This window comes from Rhinopithecus bieti, unplaced genomic scaffold, assembly GCF_001698545.2.
Source record: "Rhinopithecus bieti isolate Rb0 unplaced genomic scaffold, ASM169854v2 scaffold_1295, whole genome shotgun sequence".
Lineage (NCBI taxonomy): Eukaryota > Metazoa > Chordata > Mammalia > Primates > Cercopithecidae > Rhinopithecus > Rhinopithecus bieti.
This window is the reverse complement of record NW_016803880.1, coordinates 7,770,626-7,786,764: the sequence shown is the minus strand read 5'-3', so window position 1 is coordinate 7,786,764 and position 16,139 is coordinate 7,770,626.

The following is a 16,139-nucleotide window of genomic DNA, read 5'->3' as shown; positions in this document are numbered from 1 at the left end:
CAGAGGTTTTTTTTCTCTCTTTGATATTTTGAATATATCATCCTACTCTCTCCTGGCCTGTAAGTTTTCTACAGATAAGTCCACTGCTAGGAGTATTGGAGCTCCCTTATATGTTATTTGCCTCCTTGCTTTTATTGTTTTCAGGATCCTTTCTTTGTCTTCAGTATTTGACAGTTTTATTATAATATATCTTTGGGTAGTCATATTTAATTGAATCTAATTGGTGACCCTTGGACTTCTTGAACCTGGATTTTGCCCTGTTTTTCAAGGTTTGAAAAGTTTTCTTCTATTATTTCTTTAAATATATTTTCTACCACTTTTTCTTTCTTTACTCTCTTTTGAGTATCAGTGACTTGATTATTTGCTCTTTTAATGTCTCCTATGAATCCTATAAGCTTTCTTTATTCCTTTTATTCTTGCTTATTTTCTCTTTGACTTGCATATTTTCAAATAATTTGCCTTTGAGTTTATAAATTATATTTTCTTCTTGATTAATTCTATTGTTTAAATATATCAATTACATGTTTTAATTTATTCACTCTATTTTAGTTCTAGGATGTCATCTTGATTTTTTTTTTTTTACTATTTCTATTTTTCTGTTTGTATTCTCTTATAAATTACTGATTTGTTTCTCTGTATTTTCCTGAAATTTGCTGATATTTCTTAAAATAGCTCTTTCAAATTCTGTGTCAGAAACTTAACAAAAGTATGTATCTTTAGGGTGTCTCACTGTCATTTTCTTTTGTCTGTTTGGTGGCATCATACTTTTTTGGTTGTTCTTGTTTCTTATTCATGTTAAGATGTCTGCATATCAAACCCTTGGTACTTAGTCCAGATTTTACAAATTTTGGTGGGTATGGAATGTCGTTCAACAGTAAGCCTATGTCCATGACTCCTGCAGCCATTGTTGCAGATGGTCATTCCCTAGGTCTAGGAATGCTGCATTCAGCCCTCACTGGTTGCTTTGAGCTTCACCTTATTTCTTGTCTCTCACTGACCCCATGTAGTTAGATCTGCCAGCACTCTTAGTAATTCCCATGGGATGTCACAGAAGTGAACTTTCCATGAGAAGTCCCATAATGGTGTGGAATCTGGGCTTCCATCTCTAACTCACTTTTTCCACTATAAAAACCAAATAGTGGGTCCAGGGCATTTCTCTGTGTTTGGTGCTATGCCAGCTTAGTGGAAAGGAGGGTAGTGCAGTCACAGTGAACCATATCTTCTCCTTTTTGATTGTGGATTTGATAAGTTATGTAGTCTAACGGGGTGTCTTAACCTCACTTTCAAGTCTTGCAACATTCAGAGAGGTATTCTTGTCTAAGTATTTTCAAGTTGACTTTCTGTGGAGGGAAGTGAAGCTTATTCTGCCATCTTGCTGATATCAGTCTCCAGAATAAACTCATATTTTAATTAAGTAAAAGAGGCCATAATTGTAGCATAAAACTGCCCAAACTGGGGACTATTTTAAAATTATATGAACAATGAATTTAATATTTTTATTTTAGAAAGTGAATGAAAAGTAAATCTATGGGTCCATATTGATACCCACAATTAAAAACAAAAACCTCATTGACGTATATGGATGCACAACTGTAGGGTTAATTTTATCAGCAACATGTTTTAAAAACTAGAATGAGCTCAATTTTAGCAATGTTGTCCAAAGTATGGTGTTCCTACCTGATTTTCGCAGAAGTGTTAAAAGAAAACTTCAACCTTCCTGATGTGGTGGCTCATCCTTGTAATTCCAGCATTTTGGGAGGCAGGGGGATCATGAGGTCAGGAGATTGAGACCAACCTGGTTAACATTGTGAAATCCCGTCTCTATTAAAAAAAAAAAAAATAGCCAGATATGGTGGCATGCACGTGCAGTCCCAGCTACTTGGGGGGCTGAGGCAGGGGAATCACCTCGGGGGCGGAGGTTGCAATGAGCAGAGATCACACCACTACACTCCAGCCTGGGTGACAGAGTGAGACTCCATCTCACACACACACACACACACAAAAAAAAAAAAAAAAAAAAAAAAGAAGAAGAAAAGAAAAACTTCAGCCAAATTAAATGTAAAGGAGTTTAAATGAGCAATGAAACATTTGCAAATCAGACAGTCCCCAGAATCCCAGTGACTCCAGGGATGCCTCATAGTCAGAACAAGTTTATAGACTAAAAAAGGAAGTGACATACAGAAATCAGAAGTGAGGCACAGAAATGGCTGGATTCGTTACAGGTTGGCATTTGCCTTATTGAAAACAGTTTGAACACTCAACAGTCTATGATCAGTTGAAGTATGGCTGCTGGCATTGGCTAAGACTCAGCTATTATTACAGGCACATACTCCTGAGTTAGGTTTTCAATCTTGCCTACCTATTAAATATCCATGAGGACTCAAATATAAAAGTATGGAGTCTTTCTCAGGCCATATTTAGTTCAACAGAAGGCATATGTTAACAAGTGTGGAATCATTCCTTTATATGTTCTTTGGTTAAAACAGGAAAACCACGTAACTGCTCATTCTCCTTTTGGTGTGGTTTTTATGCAGGCATTTTGACAACTGCTATCTTTCACATTTTACCTACACCTAAAATCAGTCTCTTTGTTTCCTTAAGGAATTTACTTACTCCCTGTAAATTTGAAAATTTGATCTTTCTTTCTTTCTTTCTTTCTTTCTTTCTTTCTTTCTTTCTTCCTTCCTTCCTTCCTATCTTTCCCCTTTCTTTCTCTTCCCTTCTTCCTGTTCTTCCTTCCTTCCTTCCTCCTCTTCCTTCTATCCTTCCTTCCTTCCTTCCTTCTTCCGTTCTTCCGTTCTTCCTTTATTTCTTTTTCTGTTTTCCTTTCTTTCTATCTCTCTGTTTCTCTCTCTCTCCCCACTTCTTTTTCCCCCTCTCTCCCTCTCTCTCTTTGTAAATTGAGTTTATTTAATTTTTTTTATTTAATGTATTCTGTCTTCATATACCTGAGTAGGTATGAAAGTTCAGAGAATTGTTTTAAAAAATATCAAGTGACTTTTTCATTTGATGTGCATTTAAATGGTTTCTGGGGTGTAAAATTAAAATCTTGATGGTCATTTTTACTCACCATTGACATACCAGTAACTCATTTTGAATGAGGCTTGAGGCTTCATTTGCCAACAGACTAAAGACTTTTAATTGAGAGCATGGTGAGAATTGTTTTTCCTCCTTTTATTTGTTTTGATTAAGACACTGTTTTATGTTTTCCTACTGAATATTAAAATTTGTATATCTCGACATCTCACACCGTGATTTCTCCCAGTGAAAAATTATTAGGAGAAAAGCATTCATCTCAGTTAAATGCTTATATGACAAAAATTTCAAAGTTTTGAAATTCTGATTAGCCTTACTACAGGCAAAATCTCTTACAAGAAAGACTCTATCCTCATATTCTCACATCAGGAGCAGTGTGTTCACAATACCAAAGACTATAGAGCCATGAATATGACTTCCAATCAGTCTGGTTCTAATCTGTCAAACCTATTTACACAGAAAAATAATGTTTGATAACAGCAGATTAAATTTGCTTTTGTTTCCTTTGCAGACTTTCAGTGGCATTGTTTTTATTCTATCCTCCATATTTAAATTTGTTTCTTTCTACAAATTCTCCTTTTGCCTTTGAACTATACCAAAAGATTTAACCTTTCCTGATTTATATTTTATAATATTGATTATTTAAAAGAATTATGCAAAATATTTTCAAGGATAGAGCTTAATATGATGCCTAATCAATTTTCTAATAGTTTTTTTAGTTTGTATATGGAATCAAGTCTTAGCAACCAGTCAAGAATCTAATACATTTTTTCTCTTATTTTGGTATCTAATTAGCTGTTTTATTGTCTTATTGCAAGAGCATGCTCAGTAAAATGTAGAATCGAAATAAAATGAAATTATAGATATAATGTTGAATTAAATGAATTACAGATATAATGATATATTGCAGGCCTTCCTCTTTGAAGATTATAATACAAGTGTAACAATTGCTAATAACTAAATTAGAAAAAAAACTATACCTACAACAGAGTAAAAATGTTGTATCCCATTTAAAATATATGTGTGATTCTATATTTACTTAATGTAGTTACGTTCAGTCATATTTGGTATGTAATATCAATCTACCTCCTGCTCAAGGAGTTTCCTACCACAATACCTCTCAATTGTTCAATTATTTCACTGCAACTTTGGAACTTCCATGAAAAAATATTGACAAATATGGGAGAAGAATAGAAACTTCAAATCTGGAAAACGAAAAGAAGCATTTAATTACAAAAAAATCAAATTTAGTCATACAATAAAGTTCCCAGAGGAGAGAGAGGAAGAGAAAATATAAAGCTATATTAACTTGAAGTTAGGGGAGTTAAGGGGGTTTGTAGATTTAGAAGGAGCTAAGTGTTGAAGAAATGAGATGTTGATGAGCAAAAGGATAAGAGGATACAAGAGTGAGACTTTAACTCAGTATAGCAGTGAGATTCTTCATAATCCTAGAGAAATATGACAAGGGAACTTGAGACTTTTTGGAATAAGTGCAATGAGAATAATCTTTCTGTCAATTTTAAACTGATATGTGCTTATTCCTCTGTTTAAATCAGGTTCAGCCCAGTGGCCTTCACCTCAATTATTTCCCCATAGTAGGAGAGTAGAACATATGATTTATACAGCTCTAGATATAGGTATTAATGGGAAAAGAAATGATTTGTTAAATTTAACTTGTCAAATATTAAATCCAGAAGACTGAAATTGGAATCCTCTCAAGTTATAAAAGACCTACCACTTTTACCTCTGGTATGAATCAACTCATGTCATCATTGAATGTTTTCATTAATGCAACATCATTGAATGCTAAAAAAAAAAACATAAAATAAAAATCTACTCAACCAATTTCTTCCCAGGACATCACTGACCGAAGAAAGCAGTGTGAAAGTGCATTGAAAGGGGAGGGCCATGTTTCTATATCCTTCTCTTTTCACCAGAAACATTAATGAACTAACTAGTTTAATTGAAGGTAGGATATTTTTCCAAAGTGGAGAGAAATAGTTGAAGACAAACAGTAGATGTGTGTGTGAATGTGTGTGAGAGTGTGTGCTGCTGTGTGTTTGTGTTTTCTTATCTGAATAATAAGTGACTTGGTTTGGCTCTCTCTCTGATCCCTTTTCATTTGCATTCTGGCATCATGGTTTAGTTTCTGGAATCATAATAATTATTCTGCAAATATTCCTCTGCTATTTCTATTTTTTAACTTTTCTCTGGCATGTGCAATTATCACAATTCCATAGGAACTAACACATTATAGTTGAGTTCTAAAACATTAATGGCAAAGGGAAAATGTCAAAAGTGTTCAGAAGGATAAACATCTATTACCTGAAAATGAATAATTATGACAAATAACTATAGTAGTGCTGAATGAAGAAACAAAATAATGTTCTAAATATATTGCAGAAAATAAATTTAGAATTGCATGTGTAATAAAACTATCACAAATATGACAGTGAAAGAATCAAATTTCGAATTAAAATAAACAGAAAATGTACATAGGTTTTATTTAGTGGACTTTAGAGGATTTTTTAAGCAAAATAAGAGATAAAGCTGGGAAGAAATTAACGTGATACTGTTGGGAAGTAAAAAAAAAGATTTCTTAGTTAGGTGTGTGATTATCTAGATAAAATTTATCAGAGAATTAGAAAGAGAGAGAGAGAAAGAAGACGAATTTATTTGTAGAAGTAGACATTTTAGAGGATACTGCACCAATTACAAAAAACTGAGGTGATAGTATTTAGAAACTGATTTAGAATTTGTTTCAGGGAAATAAGCAAAGAGGTCATTATTTCGTTTCAAGATGATACCCAGCTAGATTTTCTATTTATTGAGCTGCAGGGGTAAAGGCTAACATATTAGTTTTTATCTACTGGAAAGGCAAATAATTTCTGGTAGAAGAAATATCTCAAAATATGGTGATTTAGGTCCCATGCAACACATCCTGTATATTAAAATTTCATATAATCATAAAACATTTATATGTGATGGTTCATGCTTCACTTTGCCTTCCAAATCCTGAACAAAATTTCTCTTCTGGTCAACTCTAACTCAGGTTGTATAGGAAAGAAGATTTTGTTGGGTATCTTTCTGATTAACATAAATTAATATTGTCAGAACAGTTCATGATGTAATTTCATATCATTCTCAAAAGTATGTATATAATATTTTTAACACTACTATAACCTGATTATTTTAATTTGGGATTGTACTTATTGGAAGGTCTACAATATTCAATATTTACATAGAGAACTGTGCTCCTGTTAACAATTTTAAGACATTTTAAAGTGTACTTTTAAGTGATTTATATTAATGTGTGTACTTTTAAGTGATTTATATTAATATTTTAGACATAATTATCTTTATTCAACTACATACTATGACTCAGAATAATTATATTGGTCAATGAAACCAAGTAGGTTGTAAATGAATGTTATGCGTTATGCATCAAACACAATAATCAACTAATTATAATATTTCAAAATACAACGTTATTTAACATCATATAAGTCATCAGGGAGATGCAAATTAAACCTCAGTAAGATACTATTTCATAGTCAGTTTAATCCAAAAGACAAATAATACCACACATGTTTTTGATAAGGATGTGGAGAAACCAGAACCCTCATACACTGCTGATGGTACTGTAAAATGGTGCAACCACTGTGAAAAATAGTTCAGCATTTTCTCCAAATGTTAAAACTAAAACTAACAGGTGATCAGTAACACCATTTCTAAGATTCTATGTATGTATATATGTATGCATGTATCTACCTATCTATTTTTTTTCTTTTTTTGTTTTTGAGATGGAGTCTCATTCTGTCACCCAGACTGGGGTGCAGTGGCACAATCTCTGCTCACTGCAAGCTCTGCCTCCTGGGTTCACGCCATTCTCCTGCCTTAGCCTCCCAAGTAGCTGGGACTACAGGCGCTCGCCACCACGCCTGGCTAATTTTTTGTGTATTTTAGTAGAAACAGGGTTTCACCTTGTTAGCCAGAATGGTCTCGATCTCCTGACCTCATGATCTGCCCGCCTCGGTCTCCCAAAGTGCTGGGATTACAGGGGTGAGCCACTGCACCCACTGTATCTATCTATTTCTAAGTATCTATAAATAAAAACATGTTCAGGAAAAAATTTGCATACAATTTTTTACAGCAACATTATTCTTAATAGAGAAAAGTTGCAAACAGTTTAATGTCTACCAACTAGTTTATGTTAGGCAATATATAACATGTCCATGGAAAATAATGTTATTCAAAATACAATGAACTACTGACACATGCTACCTCATGAATAAACTTCAAAACACATGGTAACCGATAAAAGTTAGACATAAGCCCACATACTGTATGAATCCATTTATATGAAATCTTCACAAAAGGCAAGAACAAGACAAAAGTAGATGTGTGGTTACCTAGGTCTGGGCAGGAACCAGAATCAATTACAAATTGGCATGATGGGAGACAAATGTTCCAAAACCTATTTATGATGATGATTTAATCAGAGTAAACTTACTAAAAATGTTTGAATTATCTACATGAAATGGTTATTTGTATGATATCTAAAAGATACTTAAATAAAAATTAAACAAGAATTAGAAAATGCTTAGAATATTTTCATGTTTTATTCTATTTTCCTTTCTAATACCATCTGGTTCAAGATGGAAATGTGAAAAAGTTTAAAGAAAAGTAAAATCCTGTTGACTCATAAAACTCGCCTTTATACCTAAGTAATTTGCTATACAACTAGTACATTGAAAAGAAGACACCACTGTCAACACACATAAATGACCAAAAAAAAAAAAAAAAAAACACACACACACACACAACTCTCTGATAATGCTACAATATTAACAACATTAAATATTGGTGAATTTGATTACGTATAAATTATATCTTTATAACGATGGTAAAAAAAAAAATCCACAATTAAAAGAACATGTGAGGAACCCCCGAAAAATGAACAAGAAAATAAAACAGGTAACTCAAAGAAAAATAGACAAAAGATAAACAGGTTACAGATTGAAAAAACTGAATAACTATCAAATATATGAAGACCTACTCAACTTTGCTAAAGAAGGAAATTTATTTTTAAAACAACACTGAAATTAAGATGTTTATAGATTAGACTGAGAAAATTAATAAAATAAATTGTGAGATTATGAGAAGTTTTAACAAAAATAAGGGGAAAAAGGGTTCATTATCTAAGGACAGAATTACCTAATATAGTCATTCTATAGAGTTATTATGAAAAACTTAGATAAAATATGAATATGTATATAAGAGATATATCCTTACTGATGGGTGGGCATGGACATTGAAGTATTGTTTGTGTTTAGAAAGAATGGAAGCTGGTTTGGAGACTATTACTGGTAATATGGAAAAGTATGATACTGTGGTTGTACTCCATAAATTATGAAGAATTTAGATGTATTAGCCTATGAACACAGCTAAACAGGTAGTTTCAAACACCGAAAGAAAATAAGGCATAGCACAAAATCACTTCTACAAATTAAATTACTTGAACACATTAAACTAAACACTACTTCTTTTATTTAAATACTTCCTAATTCAATGATATATATTAAACAGCTTAGAATATTGACTATGGTGTAGAATGGGAAATAGAGGAGAATAGGTCTAGAAGGGAGTAACTAAATAACTGCATCCATTTTCGATTGCTACAGGAAAAATTTAATGCAATTTAGCAGCTTTGAACAATGCCCATTAATTATCTCATAATTCTGTAAGTCATTCAGGAGATTTGCTAAGTTCCTTAAAGAGGTCTGGTGGGATCCATTTAGGGTCTCAAAAGATAAAATCAAGGTGTTTACAGGACTTCATTCCTTACTGGAATATCTATTTTCAGGTTCTGTCAGGCCGTTGGCAAAATTCAGTTCTTTGTGGTTTTAGGACTGAAGTCACATACCTTTGTTGGCTGTTGGCCAGGAGCTGTTCTCAGCTTCTAGAAGCTGGCCAAAATACTTGACTTATTTTATTTCTCTATTTTCGACGGCAGCAATGTGGATGGAGTTGTTATACTTCCAGTCTTTCTGATCGCTCCTTATGCCCCACCTCTCCTCCGCTTTCCTCTTCCACCATGTCTCTCTGAGTCCAATGGAGAAATTTCTCTGAAATTTTCAGCATATAAGAATTTCTGGGCCGGGCGGGGTGGTTCAAGCCTGTACCAGCACTTTGGAGAAGCGAGACGGCGGATCACGAGGCAGGAGATCGAGACATCCTGGCGGAACACGGACGAAACCCCGTCTCTACTAAAAAAATACAAAAAATTAGCCGGCGTGGTGGGGGCGGCGCCTGTCAGTCCAGCTACTCGGGAGGCTGATAGCAGGGAGGGAATGGCGTAACCCGGGAGGCGGAGCTTGCAGTGAGCTGAGATCCGGTGTACGTGCATCCAGCCTGGGGACAGAGCGCGAGACCTCCGTCTCAAAAAAAAAAAAAAAAAAAAAAAAAAGAATAATTCCTGATGGCATTAGCTATACCTTTAAATTAACATTTTTAACATTTCATTGGATATCTAAACCATACATTCTTAATCACCACAGTTTTACTTTTTTCTTGTTTTTGTGATTTGATACCAACTCTTGATTAGTAAAGAAAATGGAATAAACTTCTTCCTTCCAAGAAGCAGTACTTTTTATATTAAATAAAAAAGGAATATGTGTAATAGGTGAGGGATAACTAAAACTTGTCACATAAGGCCAGTAAGACCCCAACAACTGACCAAAGACTCAGTATTCAGTGACCCATTCATTACTGAACAATTAAAAGCTACATAAAATCAAGGCTACCTACACATTAAAATACATTTTAATTCACCTGTAGATCCCACAACCTTTTAGACATAAAGAGAAAATTTTGTATTAACTGAGAAAACCCATTACCTATTGAATTCAGGTACTATTGTTTAAAGGGTATCTACAGAATTCTCACCTCAATATTTTCATGTTAAATAAGTGGAAATCAGCAGTCCAAAGATTCTCATTAAGAATGAGCCTTTGATAAACAATATGTTTATAATATAGATAACATTTCATTCATACGCAGGTTATGAACCCTGTGGAATATTTAATTTGCACCAGGCTTTTCAAATTACTTAAATTTGTAAGAATTTTTTTTCAGTGGGAATTCTAAGATGACTTTTGAAATAATTATTAAAATGAAAACATCTATATTTTGGAAACTACAAGGATTTAGATACAGAATACATTCTTTCATAAGATCCATCTCCAGTGTGGATATGCCATGTGTCTTTGAATGTACTTGAGAGAGAGAAAGGCATTCCCACATTCTGCATATTTATAGGGTTATTCAGGAATTAGTTTTTTCCTGTCTTCAACTAGAACTGGAAACACTTAGGACATTACCACAGCGTTTACATGCAGTTTTTTCATCCAGTATGAGTTTTTTATATTTTCAAAGGAAAGTGAAAAAATTGCATGCTTTCCCATATTCCTTACATTCACTGGTTTCCTTCAAAGGAGTTTTTCAATGTGTTCAAAGGGAACTGAAACATATAAAGCTTTTATCACATTTCTCATACACATAGGGTTTTTCTGTTGTATAATTTCATCTTTTCAAAAAACTCAACTGTTTTCCCACATTTCTTACATTCCTAAGATTTCTATGAAGTATGAGTTCTTTCATGTTTACATACAGAACTAGAATATCTAAATGCTTTGCCACAGTTCTTAGTCATAGGGATTCTCTCCAGTGTGAGTTATTTCACGTTTATTCAAAGAGCTGGAATGTCTGAAGGCTTTACCACGCTTCTTACAGTCATAGGGATTCTCTCCAGTGTGAATTCTTTCATGTTTACCTAGAGAGCTGGAATAGCTGAAGGCTTTATCACATATCTTAAAGTCATAAAATTTCTTTTCAGTATAAATTCTCTCATGTGTTTCAAGGTAATTAAAACAACTAAAGGCTTTGCAACTTTTTTTTCACATTTATAAGATTACTCTCCAGTATGAAATTTTTGTGTGTGTTCAAAGGGAACCTAAATGTCTGAAGGTTTTACTACATTTTTTACATCACAAGGTTCCTCTCTGGTATGAGTTCTCTCATGTGTTTGAAGGTAACTGAAACAACTGAAGGTGTTACCACATCTCTGACATTTATAGGGTTTCTCTCCAGAATGAGCTCTTTCATGTCTTCCGAGGAAATGGTATAGACTGAAGGCTTTACCACATTTTTGATATTCATAGGGATTTTCCCCAGTGTGAGCTGTTTCATGTCTTCTGAGGGAACTCTATAGACTGCAGGCTTTACCACATTTTTTTTTACAATCATAGGATTTCTCTCCAGTATGTATCCTTTTTGACTTGGCATGGAGGAGGAATGACTGAAGCCTTCACCGCATTTCTTACATTTACAGGGTTTCTCTCCAGTATAATTTGTTTCATGTTTCTGAAGGGAACTAGAAAGAGTAAATTCCTTACCATATTAATTAACCACAGACGATCTTATGTGCTTGAAATGAACTAAGACAACTGATTTCTTTCCTGCATTTCCTACATTCCCAGTTTTTCTTAAGTATGAGTAGTTTATGATTACGAAGCTGACTGGAATATCCACAGGCTTTATCACATTTCTGACCTGAGGTTTTTCTCCGCCGTGAGTTCTTTCATGCTTTTGAAAAGAACTGCAAAATCTCAAGGCTTTACCATCTTTCTTCCACTCACAGGGTTTTTCTCCAATGTGAGTTACTTTATGCATTTGAAGTACATAGAGAAACTTAAATGTTTTCCCACGTTTCTTATATTTATGAGGTCTATTTCTGGAGTGTGCTACCATGTGTTGTTGGATGTTTACGAGAGAGATCATGATTTTCCCACATGGTTTACATTTATATCACCTCACCTCACATTCTTCACGTTCTCATGGTTTGTGTCCAGAATGATATAAGGTGTGCCTATTAAGAGATGAAGGATATATAGAAACTTGTCCAGTCTAGGCGTGGTGACTCATGCCTGTAATCCCAGCATTTTGGCAGAGGCGGGCTGATCACCTGAGGTCGGGAGTTCGAGGCCAGCCTGACCAACAAGGAGAAACCCCGTCGCTACTAAAAATACAAAATTAGCCAGGCATGGTGGTGCATGCCTGAAATCTCACCTACTTGGTAGGCCGAGGCAGGAGAATTGCTTGAGCCCAGGAGGCAGAGGCTGCAGTGAGCCGAGATCATCCCATCACACTCCAGCCTGGGCGACAAGAGTGAAACTCCATCTGAAAAAAAAAAAAATTGTCCACATACATGGCATTCATATGAATTTAAATCAGCAGACATTTTCTTCTTTAGATTAAGATTTGGAATCTGGCTGAAGATTTCTCCACAACGACTAACTTCTTTATATTCACAGAGTCTTTATACCATATGACTTCAGAGATGTTTTTCCAGAATTATTGAAATGACCTTCAGAGTCCTGGACTTCCCATCTGTTTCCATTTTCTGTTTACTGGGATCTTCTGGTATCCTGCTTAGGGATCTCCCAGAACCTGCAGGTCACAGGGCAACAAAGGTTGTGGCAGAGCCACCAAGGGTCTCCTGGAACAAAGGAGACAGAACAACAAAGCTGAGCTGGAACTGGGCAGCCAGTCCAGAGAAACAAACCCCTGCTGGATGGTGGAGGCCACCTGCTTCGTTCTTTTTTCTTTGTTGTACCTCCTTCACGACAAGCCATTCACATTTATTAGCCAGGTGAAATGTGAATTTAATAAATTTATTTAATACATTTATTCAATGTGAATGGCTTGTCATGAAGGAGGTACAACAATGAAAAAAACTCAAAAATGAAAAACACTCTAGAATGAATTCTTCATTTTACATTTTCACAAACAGCCCTGGATATCACTCATCTCATTGCCCATCTAGTGTATGTGAAAATTGTATCTCTTCAATTTTTCTGGCAATTCATTTACTCACTGCAATTTTTTCTCTATTCAAAATCTTTTTTTGAATTGTTGCACATGTGCTTTTTTATACTTTATGTGCTTTTTCATATTTAAGAGGGAAAGAGTCCTTAGATATTTAGCCTCCTAATATCTGAGATCTGATAGTAGATAGAAAACTTCTGCTAATTTATAAATCAAATTCACAATATATGTAATGATTTTTGGTTTTGCCTGGAGTTTTCAAATTTTTATAATTATACCTATTCCCGACAATATCAATACTTAGTAATTGTCTCAAAATACATTGACAGCTTGTTAATTTTGTCTTCCACTCTTTGGATGTATAAAAATGTTACTGTTTTATTACATATAAATTACTAATTCAGTGGTATTTAAAAATCGTTTGCTTCATAAACTAATTTAATATAAAATCCAGAAAGCTTAAATGCTTCACTGAAATAGCAAACAGAGATACAGTATTATAATAAGTCATAGGCCCTGGAATCTATCAGACTTGCTAACCTACCACTTACCCTTAGAACCAAATTATTCTAAGTATTAGTTACTTTATCTGAAATGATGTCAAGTTTTCCAATTGCTTACATGAATTCCATATCAATTAAAATTATGTATAGTGCATACTTGTAAAAAATGATAGTTTCTTCTTATTATATGTGACTTAATAAGATACAATATAGATATACAATTGCCCTGAACCTTGAGTCACAGCTTTGTATGTACAATGGTAATCAATAGTCATTAAATTAAATTTTGTCTCTTCTATCATTTTGAGACATTTGTTTGTTTATAAATCATGTAAAAATACTCTCTAAAGAATATTTACTACTTAACTTCGTTTTGAATAATATTGTAAAAGTTGTATAAACTTTTACATTTATAAAACGTTGTATACCATAACATTGAGAATTGATATGCCATTTCTTACATGTACATTATGAAATTATAATTTTGATAAGTTGGTCAAAGGCATTTACAAAATGCATTTCTAGGTTACAGCATCCAATCTTTGATGTCAGTTTAAAGAAGATATCAAGCTGTGACAAAAATAAAATTTTTGAAAATGCTTCATTAGCCTGACTCTTTGAGGTCATTTATATTTCCAGTTTATAAAATAGGGTTATCTTTTATATAGAAAGTCTGATCACACCTCCTGCAAGCTTAACATAATTAGAAAGACAGTTATTTTAAAATGCCAAATGCACCTTTAACCTTGATCCGGGTTACTGGCCCATTATTTTCAGTCTGACTGTTAGAGTTCCTACACAGTGTATTTAATTCTATGTTGTGAAAAGGCTTTTTACACTACATTAGTGAAATGGAGGATACATCAATACAAATGTTAAGAAAAGAACAAAACTATAAATTTGGTAACAAATACCTTATGTTGTAAATTATGTCGGGAAACATGACATAATCCCATTACAAATAAATGCCAACTATCTGTGAAATGTGGAGAAGTATATTACTTCCCTGAGAAAGTAATTGTAAAATTAATGGATAAATACCTATAAAGTATACAGTATAGTAAAAGTTCTTTAAAATTACTTCATAGTTTCAATGTTAATTTTTGTGTTTAAGTCAATGAATTATGGATATAATATAGGATACTTGTTGCTACGTTCCTTTCATATAATAAGCCTTAAGATAGGTGTTTTTATGTGATGCATTACTTCATGGTGACCATATAGAATGGGTATTCCTTCTGTTTTACAAATTAATAAAAATTATCAGGGACTGACCTTTGGTAAATAAATAATAGCAACTAATAATAACATTGCTCACCTGTACTAGAATGTTGATTTTAATACTGTAGAGTTTTGCCCAAGTCTTTGATAGCGATGCATAATAATATTGAAAAGTTATTTATCTTAGGATCTTATGAAAAGAAACAAAACTTTTCGTTGCTAAAAATTGATTTCATATGCAGAATGAAAACTCTGCGATTATAACTTTGAGTTTATCTAGTCAAATTCTTATATAACCAATTGTAAATCATTCACAATGACTTCCAAATCGAAACATCAGAATATCAATAGGACATAATGGAAATACTTACAGTTAATTTAATTGTACTTCTGTTTACCAATTATATATTATAGTACTGATCTAATTCTATTATCTCATTGAACAACCATTGGATATTACTGGATCAGTAATCTGTTATTTAAAATTCTCACATGAAAAGAACTAAAATTTTGTTATGTTTATAGGAAAATATTTTCTAAATAGTTTTAAATGTTCATTTTATATCTGATAATTAAATAACAAAATAAATTTGTCAGCACAAGCACTAATTTTTCCCAAATTGCAAAGTCATATGCAGGCTTTGTAGAAGAATCTACAAAGAATCTGTTTTACTCTATTATTTTATTCTGTCAGCTTTCTCTGCCTCCAACCCAAAATAACTTCTTACCATCATAAAAAAACTTGCATTTTCAAAATGAAAACAATATACATTAGAATGCTTAGTAATAAAGCAATAACTGAGAAGAATTAATTAATCATAACAGAACTAATTTTGGTCAGTTGAATTTTTTCACCTATTCCATTTGTTTTACTGAAATACTTTGGTTCTGAAAATTTTAAAATAATATTTCTTAGCATTTTTACTTGTGAGTACTTCACTTTGCAAGAGTGGAAAATGGAAATGATCTATGGAAATGATCTATGGAAATAACTTATAAAATATACTACATAATTTCTTATGTTAATAAACATAATAGACTAAAAGAACATATGTATTAATGTTCAGGTGTAGCACATATTATTTAAATATATGCATGAGGGATAATATTTTAATAGTAATTGATCCCTGAGCATTGAAATTTTTTATTTTACCTAAAAATATAGCTTTATATGTCATATATAATACTTGCATCAGAAGCCATAGTTGCCTTGAACTTACAAAAGCATTGTGTGGCTTCCATTTAATTAGAACTCCAATCAGTAATGTTATGCTACTATGCATTTGAAATCATTCTTTTTCACTTATAAAATCCCTGAGTATATTCTTACATTGAGTGCACCTCAGAATAATTTTGCTTTCTTCTTAGTATAAATGTAGTTGCATTTTTCTCTGTATTTACTATCTTTATTTCTCCTCTGTATTATTTGGTTATGTTCAGGTATTTGGCTTCCAAGCCATGAATAAAGACAAAGGACCTTTGGAATTATTT